This window comes from Budorcas taxicolor, chromosome X (genome assembly GCF_023091745.1).
Source record: "Budorcas taxicolor isolate Tak-1 chromosome X, Takin1.1, whole genome shotgun sequence".
NCBI classification, from domain to species: Eukaryota; Metazoa; Chordata; class Mammalia; order Artiodactyla; family Bovidae; genus Budorcas; species Budorcas taxicolor.
The window spans coordinates 98,054,792-98,067,425 of NC_068935.1; the positions used below are offsets into that span (position 1 = coordinate 98,054,792).

The following is a 12,634-nucleotide window of genomic DNA, read 5'->3' on the forward strand; positions in this document are numbered from 1 at the left end:
ACCAGCTTGAACATCAGGAAGTTCACGGTTCACGTATTGCTAAAGCCTTGCTTGGAGAATTTTGAGCATTACTTTACTAGCATGTGAGATGAATGCTATTGTACAAATTACAAATATATATTTTGTCATCCTTGACGCAGAGTCCCTAAAGATATTTCCTACTCAACACTTTGTTAATATAGCTGACTTACATGGAAAAAAAATATATGAAGAATGTTTCCAATTGTTATTTTCTTCAATCTGGTCTTATCAGTTTGTTTTAATCCATCTTATCAGTTTGTTTTAATCCTTCTTATCACTAGTCAAAAATTGAAATATAGAATTTGAGAGGCTGAAATTAATTTTATGAAATTCACAATGGTGATTTTTCTCTGGGGCGAAAAGGGTGAGTGCAGATATTCATCCTACAGATTTTGTCATAATGGTTTATTTGGTCTTGAATCATAAATATTTCATAATTTCAGTTTTTACTTCTTCTTTAAATTGAATAAATTAACAGTTTAAAAATTATTTATAGTTTCTTAATGCATAGCTCCTTTTGTCTATTCTTTGTTGTTGTTTTTTAAAATATATTTATTTATTTGGCTGGGTTAGGTCTTAGTTGTGGCGTGCAGGATCTTTGATCTTCATTGTAGCATGTGGGATCTAGTTCCCTACCCAGGGATTGAACCTGGGCCCCCTGCATTAGGGGTGCAGAGTCTTAGCCACTGGACCACCAGGGAAGTCCCTATTCTTTGTTGTTAATATCTAATTTTATTGCATGTAGAGAAAGATTGAGCCTATCTGATATTGTCCTTTTGGAATTTATTGAGATTTTCTTTATGCCATAATGCATGGCCCCATTAGTTGGAAATAGTAGTAATTTTAGTAATTGCCCCATTAGTTGGAAGTCACCTCTATTTGTTAGACTCTAAATGGGGCTTCTCTGGCGGCTCAGAGGGTAAAACGTCTGCCTGCAATGCGGGGGACCAGGGTTTGATCCCTGGGTCAGGAAGATCCCCTGGAGAAGGAAATGGCAACCCACTCCAGCCTGGTAGCCTTCAGTCCATGGGGTCACAAAGAGTCGGACACGACTGAGCTGCTTCACTTTCACTTTCATATTCTATATAGGCTTGCTAATTCAAGCTTGTTAACTGAGTTCAGATCCTTCATAGTCTAATGTTAAGTCACTCAGTTTGTCCATATATGAGTGAGTGTGTAAATTATCCACTAGGATTCACTTATTAGTTCAACAATTATTTATCAAAGACGTATCATGTGCCAGGCCCTGTCTTAGGTGTGAAGGTTATAGCAGTTAATGAAACAAAGACTGCACTCTCATGAAACTTACCTTCAGGTTGGAGGAGATAGACAATAAATAAATAAAGTCTATAATGTTTCAGGTGGTAAGAAGAAAAACAGAACAAATAAAATAGCAAGTGACAGGGATGGTAGTCGGGGATGGGTGCTGTTTTAGATAAGGTGTGAGAGCAGACCTTTCTGATAAGGCAACATTTGAGCAGAATGGACAAGAGGAGTGGAGAACAAGTAAAAATAAGGGAGTCCAAGACCGATTATGTCAAATGCCAGTACAAATTCCATGCAGATGCTTTTACTTCATGTGTTTGTGCAGAGATTTAAATGAAGTAGGGAGGGGGCAAGGCATGTGATTATATGAGGAAAGATGTTCTAAACAGAGAAAACAGTCTGTGCAAAGGCTGAGATGAAAGTGCACTTATGAAATAGTGCAGTGAGGCAGAAGGAGCTGTAGGTACCCTGGTCAGGGAAATCCTAAAGGTCCATGGCCCTAATGGTCAAAGTCAAGCCATAGTAAAGGTTTGAATTTGTGTTTTACCAATTGTTTTCCTTATATCATTCAGTTTTTGTTTTATGTAGTTTAGTCCTCTTAATTTTTTTGATCTGTGCAAAGAGATTCAAGGCTGATATAGCTTGTTTGTAGACCATACTTTTATCAATATAAAATATACTTCTTTGTCTAATGTTTTTTGACTGAAACTTAACTTTGTCTGATATTACCATTGGTTACATTTTGATAGCATTTTTATGAAATATCTTCAACAATTCATTTATTGTAAATATTTTTAACATTTTACCTCTTATGATATTAAAAACCCAGTATTTCTTTTTCTTTTAATAGAGGAATTTAAGCTCTTCCCTTTTATTATGATTGCTGATACATTTGGACTTTTTTCAGTCATCTTATTTTGTGTTTTCTAATTGCTGTGATACCCTATTTCTTCACATTTTTCTTTCCCTTGCCCATCTATGTAAGGTAATACCATCATAATCTGGTGTCTGATTGCCTTTCTGGCCCCATCACTAGTAACTCCTGCCTTGGCTCACTCTGCTCTGGACATACCAGTCTTATCCATGTCTCGGGGCTTTGTACTGGCTGTTGCTACTGTCTGGTATACTCTTCCTCCAGAAATCTACTTGACTTAATATTTCTCCTTCCTTACCTCTTTACTCAAATGTCAACTTTCACTAAGGTTGTTTTTTTTTTTTTTTCTGACCACTATATTTATAATTATACTCCCAATACTCTCTCTACCATTCTTTGCCTTGTGTCTCTCCATAGCGCTTTTTACCATTAAACATATGATGAAGGCACAGATTTTTTATATGATTTATTGACTGCTGTATATTTAAGCCTAGCATAATGCCTGGCATATACTTCCATACTTAGTAAATATTTATTAAGTAAATGAATGAATTTAGTTCAATAAGCATTTTTTTAAAAATAGCAGCTAGATATTGACTGTACTCAGAACTGGGGAAATAGAAATTACTAATGAAATCACAGTTTCTGCCTGAAGGACCTTATGTTTTAATGAAGGGCATCAACTTGAAAGGATACTATCACTATATAATATTAATAGAAATAACTGGATACTGTGGGATCCACTAGAGTTTCAGCCCTACAGAGGTGAGAAACAATTCAGAAAGCCTTCTGAAGGTGACATTGAGTATTGAAAGATGAGAAAAAGTTAGCCAGATGGAAAAGGGAAAAGCACCGTAGGAAATAAACATTGTTTTTGTTGTGGTAGTAGTTATTAAGAATGAAAAATTCCATAAGAATTGGGTGCTTGAAAGAGGCTTTTAAACTTCCATATCTAAAGATTTTTCAGGTGCTAAATGTTTTTCTTTTTTTATTAGATAGTAAAAACTTGTTTTATACAACCATCTTTCCTGGACATGAGCTAGAAATCAATTTATGTCATATATTCTGTAACTTTTATAGAACTGTAAAGTTTATGTTTCCATTTCAGTTAAATAGTCATTTTCAATATACTTACATGGAAAGCATTAAAGATTCAGAACTGCCCCATAGTGTTGTGCAGGTTGTACACTGCACAGCTGCAGTGCATAGACTAGGATGCATAGCTTACACAACCATTTTGTGGAGGTCCTATTACGGGACATCATGATGAATAAGAATCCTGAACTCAGATTTATAAGAGGAAAAATAGGACAAATGCCAAAAATGACTCTCTTCTCTTTATGAGGCTTCAAAGGCTGATGAGGTTATAGCTAATTGAAGCTTCTTGGGAGAAGATAAGCAGGTAGTATTCTAATGGAGATGGAGTTGGTGAGGAAAGGAGTAGAAGAGCAGCATTAACTAAGAAGAGTATGAGAAAAGCCTGAACAAACTGTTTGATGAGACTGTGGTCTCTTTAGAATGGAGGACAGGTTAAGGAACATTCATTGGAGAGCTATTTGGCTGAAAAAGGTCCAAATTATAGAGGAACTCAAAGTCCTGGCAGTGATGTTGGCACCAATTTGGTGAAGGGGATCAAGCAAACATTGCAGACTGCTGAACGCATAGTGTGGCACTCGTGTGATTATACATATTGTATGCTGCCCAACCAGAAGGGTGCTATTTATGTTGTGTTCTACCTGAATGATGCCTATAGTGTTTTGTAGTACAAAGCCATACACAATGGCTCTTACCCATAGATTCCATTCAGCTGCTAGAGGTTTTTTAGCCCCTACACCAGTGGCTCACATAGAAATTTTCTCAATTGTCTAATTACTTGCCAATATTTTAAATATATGTCAAGTAATAATACGGATGTCATTGTATTACTGTATACAAGTAGTGTACTCAATCCCTAGATTCAGCCATTTCACCAAGGAACCCGAGGTCCTTTTATTAGAGCATAGTATTTAAAAGCCAAGATCTGGGCACTGGATGTGCTCATTGGTACTGAGATATGATTTCTAGACCCTCTTAGCAGACAAAGAAATGAAATAGATGTATGTATACTAACTCTTGTATACACAAATATCTATAATCATATCTATCTATAAATATCTACCTATCTCCCTTCCTACCTATCTACCTACATTCGTAGTGATGTTTCTGATTCTAATCCAGCACCCCAGGCACCTCTGGGTTTATTCTAGTCTACACCATTACTTTTGCCTTTTCATACTGTTCATGGGGTTCTCAAAGCAAGAATACTGAAGTGGTTTGCCATTCCTTTCTCGAGTGGACCACAATTTGTCAGAACTCTCCAACATGACCTGTCCATCTTGGGTGGCCCTACATGGCATGGCTCATAGTTTCATTGAGTTAGACAAGGCTGTGGTTCATGTGATCAGTTTGATTCAGTTCAGTTCAGTGGCTCAGTTGTGTCAGACTCTTTGCGACCCCGTGGACTGCAGGACTCCAGACTTCCCTGTCCATCACCAACTCCTGGAGCTTACTCAAACTCATGTCCATTGATTCGGTGATATCATCTAACCATCTCATCCTCTGTTGTACCCTTCTCCTCCTGCCTTCAATCTTTCCCAGCATCAGGGTCTTTTCCAATGAGTCAGTTCTTCACATCAGGTGGCCAAAGTATTGAAATTTCAGCTTCAGCATTAGTCTTTCCAATGAATATTCAGAACTGATTTCCTTTAGGATGGGCTAGTTGGATCTCCTGGGAGTCCAAGGGACTCTTAAGAGGCTTCTCCCACACCACAATTCAAAAGCATCAGTTGTTCGGTGCTCAGCTTTCTTTGTAGTCCAACTCTCACATCCATACATGACTACTAGAAAAACCATAGCTTTGACTAGATGGACCTTTGTTGGCAAAGTAATGTCTCTGCTTTTTAATTTGCTGTCTAGGTTGGTCATAACTTTTCTTCCAAGGAGCAAGTGTCTTTTAATTTCATGGCTTCAGTCACCATCTACAGTGATTTTGGAGCCCCCAAAAATAAAGTCTGTCCCTGTTTCCATTATTTCCCATCTATTTGCAACGAAGTGATGCGACTGGATGCCATGATCTTCATTTTCTGAATGTTGAGCTTTAAGCCAACTTTTTCACTCTCCTCTTTTACTTTTATCAACAGGCTCTTTAGTTCTTCTTTGCTTTCTGCCATAAAGGTGGTGTCATCTGCATATCTGAGATTATTGACATTTTCTCCCAGCAATCTTGATTCCAGCTTGTGCTTCATCAAGCCTAGCATTTCTCATGATGTCAGTTCAGTCACTCTGTCGTGTCCAACTCTTTGCGACCCCATGAACCACAGCACGCCAGGCCTCCCTGTCCCTCAACAACTCCCAGAGTCTACCCAAACTCATGTCCATTGAGTTGGTGATGCCATCTAACCATCTCATCCTCTGTCGTCCCCTTCTCCTCCTGCCCTCAATCTTTCCCAGCATCAGGGTCTTTTCAAATGAGTCAGCTCTTCACATCAGATGGCCAAAGTATTGGAGTTTCAGCTTCAACATCAGTTATTCCAGTGAACACCCAGGACTGATCTCCTCTAGGATGGACTAGTTGGATCTTCTTGGATTCCAAGGGACTCTCAAGAGTCTTCTCCAACACCACAGTTCAAAAGCATCAATTCCTCCGTGCTCAGCTTCCTTTATAGTCCAACTCTCACATCTCACCACTGGAAAAACCATAGCCTTGACTAGACGGAGCTTTGTTGACAAGGTAATGTCTCTGCTTTTTAATATGCTGTCTAAGTTGGTCATAACTTTCCTTCCAAGGAGCAAGTATCTTTTAATTTCATGGCTGCAATCACCATCTGCAGTGATTTTGGAGCCCAGAAAAATAAAGTCAGCCCACTGTTTCCACGGTTTCCCCATCGATTTGCCATGAAGTGATGGGATTGGGTGCCATGATCTTAGTCTCATGATGTACTCTGCATGTAAGTTTAATAAGCAGGGTTACAATATACAGCCTTGATGTACTCTTTTTTCTGATTTGGTACCAGTCTGTTGTTCCATGTCTAGTTCTAACTGTTGCTTCTTGACCTGCATACAGATTTCTCAGGAGGCAGGTCAGGTGGTTTGTTATTCCCATCACTTTAAGAATTGTCTGCAGTTTGTTGTGATCCACACAGTCAAAACTTTGGCTTAGTCAGTTTGATTAGATTCTGTGATTGTGGTTTTCACTCTGTCTGACCTCTGATGGGTAAGGATAAGAGGCTTATGGAAGCTTCCTGATGGGAGAGACTGACAATGGAGGAAACTGGGTCTTGTTCTGATGCACAGAGCCATGCTCAGTAAATCTTTAATCCAATTTCCTGTTGATGGGTGGGGCTGTGTTCCCTCCCTCTTGTTTGACCTGAGACCAAATCTTGGTAGGTAATGAAGATAATGGTGACCTCCTTCAAAAGGTCCCATGCATGCATTGCTGCACTCAGTGTCCTCGACCCTACAGCAGGCCACCACCAACCCATGCCTCTGCTGGAGACTCCTGGACACTCACAGGCAAGTTCGGGCCAGTCTCTTGTGGGGTCACTGCTCCTTTCTCCTGGGTCCTGGTGTGCACAAGGTTTTGTTTGTGCCCTCCAAGAGTCTTTTACCCCAGTCCTATGTAAGTTCTGTAATCAAATCCCTCTGACCTCCAAAGTCAAATTCTCAGGGGGTTCTCAGTCCCTTTGCCAGATCCCCAGGTTGGGAAATCTGTTGTGGGTCCTAGAACTTTCTTAAGAGTATGAGAATTTCTTTGGTATAATTGTTCTGCAGTTTTTGGGTCGTCTGCTTGGTGGCTGTATGGTGGGGTTAATGTCGACCTCCTCCAAGAGGGTTTATACCACAGGATGTGTGACTCAGGTAGCTTCACCCAGAGCCCCTGCCCCTGCAGCAGGCCACTGCTCACCTGTACCTCTGCAGGAGACTGAAACACAGGTCTGGCTTAGTCTCTGTGTGGTCTCTGGGTCCTGCTGCACACAAGGTTTTGTTTTAGCCCTCTGAGTGTATCTGGCTGATATGAGGTTTGATTCTAAACACGATTTTGCCCCTCCTACCATCTTGCTGGGGCTTCTCCTTTGCCCTTGGACATGGGATATCTTTTTTTGGTGAGATCCAATACTTTGGCCACCTGATGTAAAGAACTGACTAATTGAAAAAGATTCTGATGCTAGGAAAGATGGAAGGCAGGAGGAGAAGGGGACAACAGAGGATTAGATGGTTGGATGGCATTACTGATTTGATGGACATGAGTTTGAATAAGCTCCAGGAGTTGGTGATGGACAGGGAAGCCTGGTGTGCTGCAGTCCATGGGTCACAAAGAGTAGGACATGACTGAACTTAACTGAACCCCATTACTTATTTTTAAAGTTCTTTCCCTGATAGGGAGAAATCTAGGTCCTGTTGCCACAGTTTGTTTACTTATTTTTTCAACAATGATAATGAAAAGTCGGCTTTCCTGATGGCTCAGATGATAAAGAATCTGCCTGCAATGCAGGAGACAGGTTCAATCTTTTGGTCAGTAAGATCCCCTGGAGAAGGGAATGGCTACCCACTCTAGTATTCTTGCCTGGAGAATCCCATGGACAGAGGAACCTGGTGGACTAAAGTCCATGGGGTCAGAAAGAGTTGGACATGACTAAATATGCACATACACACACATTAATGTAAAGTAGTTTTAGAATTGTTGCTGTGAGAAACAAATTTATCAACTAAAATGCAATGTATATATACAGTTCTTTTTGTGTTTAGCCTTAGATTCTCCAGTAAAAATACTGTTTTCCCAAGTTAATCAGAAATGCTTAAATAAATAGATAAATGGGGAAGAAGAGACAAGTCTTGCTTACAAGATAATTCCAAAAAATACAGGTTGATACTCACTCTTCCAGGAGATGGAACGTAATCTTCTCGGTGGGCTAGACTGTGACTCATATCCAAAGTTTTGTAGGGAAAAGGAAAAATAATAGCTTTACAATGGAGAGGCATGGCAAACACTACATTGACCAGTGATGTGAAGGTTATTTTTTTGTTGCTCAGTCGTGTCTGACTCTTTTCAACCCCATGGACTGTGACCCATCAGACTCCTCTGTCCATGGGATTCTCCAGGCAAGAATACTGGAGTGGATTGCCATTTCTTTCTCCAGGAGATCTTCCCAACCCAGGAATTGAACCCAGGTCTCCTGCATTACAGATGGTTGCTTTACCATCTGAGCTAATAGGGAAGGCTGATGTGAAGGTTGACGTCATCAGTAATAAGTGAAGTTGATAATATATACCACATGATATGATGTTATAAGAAAGGTATTTGAGGGGCATTCTACTGGATATAAAGCCAGTATCCCTCAAGATAATGAAGGTCAGGAAAGACTGAGAAACTGTCAAAGACTAGAAGAGACTGGGGAGACATAACTAAGCTTAATGTAGTATCCTGGATTGGGTCCTGAAGTGGAAAAGACAATATTAATAGAAAAGCTGGTGACATCCAAATAAAGTCTGCAGTTTGTTTGATAGTAATGTACTGTATAATAGTAATGTAGATTTCTTAGGTGACAATTGTACTTGGAAATGAGAGATACTAACAATGGAGAGAATTGAGTGAGGAGTATATAGGGACTCTGTACTATCTTTGTTAACTTTTCTGTAAATCTGAAATTATTCAAAAGTGGTTTATTTTTTTTGAAGTTAATGAAATTGGCTTTTTTCCCCTCACAAGCTTCATTGAGGTTATGTCATGCATTTATAATATACTGAAATGTATTTGTCACATGTTTCATTACATCCTAGGATGCCCTGGTATCTTGGTTGATTTTAATTCTACTCTTTGGTCTGTAAAATTAGATGAGTTTTTTTACAAATGCATAGAATCATGTATCTACCACTCTAGTACCACACTGAAGAGTTAGTCTCATCCTACAAAAATTTTCTTGTGCAATCCATTTGTTGTTAACTAGTCCTTTACCTCAGTCTCTGGCAGCTACTGATCTATTTTCCATCTCTATAGCTTTACCTGGGTCTCCTGCTTTGCAAGCAGATTCTTTACCATTTGAGCCACAAGGGAAACCATAATGTCAGATAGGTAGAATCATACAATATATAGCCTTTGAATATGCTTTTATTTTTCACTTGTAAAAATACATTTATGATTCATCCACCTTGTGGCATGAATCAAGTATGCTTTTTTTAATTGCCTACTAGTATTCCATTGTATAGCTATAACATTGTTTTTGACAGTTGTCTTTTAACAGACATCTTGGTTATTCCTAGTTAGGAGTGATTATGAATAAAGCTACTCTTTAAACATTACAACACAGGTTTTTTGATGTGAATATATAGTCTTTCAGTTACCTTGGGTAAATACTTAAGAGCAGGATTACTGAATCATATGATAAATATATTGTATGCATTTACATTTATAAGAAACTGTCAAATTGTCTTCCAAAGTGGCTGTACCATTTTGAGTTTCCACCAATCATAAATAAGATTCCTGTGACTCTGTGTCTTTGACAATATTTGATATTGTTATCAGAGGAAACACCACTTTTAAGTTCAGTAATTCACTATAAGAACTCACAGAATTCAAAAAAAGCTGTTAAGCTCATGTGGTGGTTTAGTCACTAAGTCATGTCCAACTCTTGCGATCCCATGGACTGTAGCCTGTCAGGCTCTTTGTCCATGGGATTCTCCAGGTGAGAATAATGGAGTGGGTATTTCCTTCTCCAGAGGATCTTGCCAACCCAGGAATCAAACCTGGGTCTCCTGCATTGCAGGCAGCTCATAGTTATGGTTTGTTACAGAGACAGGATACAGATTAAAATCAGCCAAGAGAAGAGGTGTATAGGACAGCGTCCAGGAGAGTTCCAAGTGAGAAGCTTCCAACTGTCCTCTTCCAGGAGAATTATGGATAGAAATGACTTCTCTCAGCAATGATGTGTAATAATACACACAGAGTATTGTCAACTAGGAAAGCTCACTTGAGCCTTCGTATCCAGAGAGTTTACTGGGACACAGTCACGGAGACACATTACTGCCTGTGTGACTGATCTTAGTTTCCTGCTCCTCCAGAGGAGAGCTGATACCACATGACCCAAAGCCCCACCATAAATCACATTGTTAGACTATCTGGTGTGGTCTAAGGCTCTCCAGTGAAACAAAGACACTTATCAGGTAGGACTGTTAAGGACTTTAAACATTATGTCCCTGGAGCCATGGACACAAGCTAACCTCTGTTCAGGTAAGGTTAATTTTCAACTATGTAAATAAAAGCTTCATATTTTCTAATCTATTATCTGTGCTCCTGCTAAGTCGCTTCCATCGTGCCCAACTCTTTGCAACCCAATGGACTGTAGCCTGCCAGGCCCCTCTGTCCATGGGATTCTCCAGGCAAGAATACTGGAATGGGTTGCCATTTCCTTCTCCAGGAGATCTTCCAGGGATCTAACCCATGTCTCCTGGGTCTCCTGCATTGGGAGGCGGGTTCTCTACCACTAGTGCCACCTGGGAAGCCTTAATCTATTATCTGAGTTTACATGAAAAAAAAAAAAACTGAAGCTTTTTATATAAACAAAAATAGTTAACTTTTCACTAAAACTCTGTAATACTGTGTGTGTGTGTACAGAGAAAAAAAAGGGTAGGGAGAAGGAGGGAGCAAGAGTTATATAGAGAGATTGAGATTATAGTAATAATATACTTAGGAAACTTTCTCAGACTGTATTACTATCATTTATATGTTTGGTTCTCTTCTTCATGTTAGTTGCTAGGAGGTATGAGGTAAAGTTATACCAAGGCGTTTCTCTGTTGTTTCCTCTTTTATAAACTTCTGATATCAATATTATTGAGATTTTAGTTAGATCATAAATTTGTATTTTACTTTGTTTCATTGCATTTTTTATTATTTTAGGGTTGATAGGACACAAACATCCTAGACAAATTTTTCAAAGGTCATTGTTAGATCATTGTCAGATTTCAAGCACAAGATAAGAAACCAACACTTGTATTTGCCTTGCTTTCTTCCAAAATCCTAGTGACACATCCAAATAGATATTTTAAAAATATTGATCCATAAAAGCTCTGGAAAAAGAGGGATATTATTGGTGAACCAGAGCTTTTAAGTGATTTTTGGAAGGTGGAATGTGGAAAGGTTCCTATCTATGGGAAAACCAAAAGAAGACAGCTGCCTGGAGAGGGCCCGCTTCTTCGCCAGAGACCCAGTGACATACCAAGCTCTGAGCTCACAAGCACAGAGAGGGGAAATGGTCATTATTATAGTAAGAAGGTCCTCTGCTGCTGCTGCTGCTGCTGCTGCTGCTGCTGCTGCTGCTGCTGCTGCTTCTAAGTCGCTTCAGTCGTGTCCGACTCTGTGCGACCCCATAGATGGCAACCTACCAGGCACCCCCGTCCCTGGGATTCTCCAGGCAAGAACACTGGAGTGGGCTGCCATTTCCTTCTCCAATGCATTAAAGTGAAAAGTGAAAGTGAAGTCACTCAGTCGTGTCCAACTCTTAGCAATCCCATGGAGTGCAGCCTACCAGGCTCCTCCATCCATGGTATTTTCCAGGCAAGAGTACTGGAGTGGGGTGCCATTGCCTTCTCCGAAGAAGGTCCTCTAGTGAAGACATAACTTGTATGTTTAGCGCCTCCAAGTTCATATAGCACCTTTGTACATATAAGATGGTGCCCCTTCTTGGCAAGTGAATTACAAAATGGTACATCTTCCTCATGAGTTTGCACATACCAGGGCACAGAGTTTTGAAGGTGAATGCAACTGAATTGCAATCCTACTCATTGCCTCAGTGGGATATCTCTGTTCAGGGAAAAACCTCTACAACCTTAGCTGGTTTCCCAGGTTTTTGTTTGTTTGTTTTGTTTTTCCATTTTATTGCATCTGCAAGATAAGTGTGTAGGAGTACCTCTGTTCTTCGTAGGGAAGGTGGTTCTTCAAGTGCTATGTGGAAAAGTTTCCTCAAAGGTAGCACGAACATTACTGTATGCTTTTAACATCTGGGCCCTCTTCAGGGACTCTCAAATCTAATATTAACTTCCATTTCCATCTGCACAAGATGGAGTAGCCCCATTCTTACCACCTCTTACCTCTTACAACTAAAAAACCAAAATCAAAAAATAACCCTGGTAATAACACACAGACAAGCAAAAGAAGACTCTGAAATATGGAGAGAAGAAAGTTGATGGTCCAGAAACCTCAGAACTTTAGGAACAACATGGTAGTGAGTTTCCTTAGCTTCCTTATGGCCTCTATATTGTGGACAATGGACTCCAGATGCCTCCAATCTGGAATGGCCAACAGGCACAGACAGGAAGAAAAAAGCTCCAAGAAAAGTGTATTACCCTAGGCAAAGGAGCAGGAAAAGGGTGGCCTTCCAGAATAGAAAATCTTTTTGATAATACACACCCTACTCCTACACCACACCCCTCACCACAGTTCCA

General features: G+C 39.8%; 1 non-coding gene across 1 annotated transcript; it reads right to left on the reverse strand.

The window, feature by feature from the left end:
- Positions 1 to 649: 649 nt before the first annotated feature.
- TRNAR-CCU (transfer RNA arginine (anticodon CCU)) lies at positions 650 to 722 on the reverse strand. Its single transcript has one exon. It is a non-coding gene; the product is annotated as a tRNA-Arg (tRNA).
- Between the last annotated feature and the right edge of the window lie 11,912 nt (positions 723 to 12,634).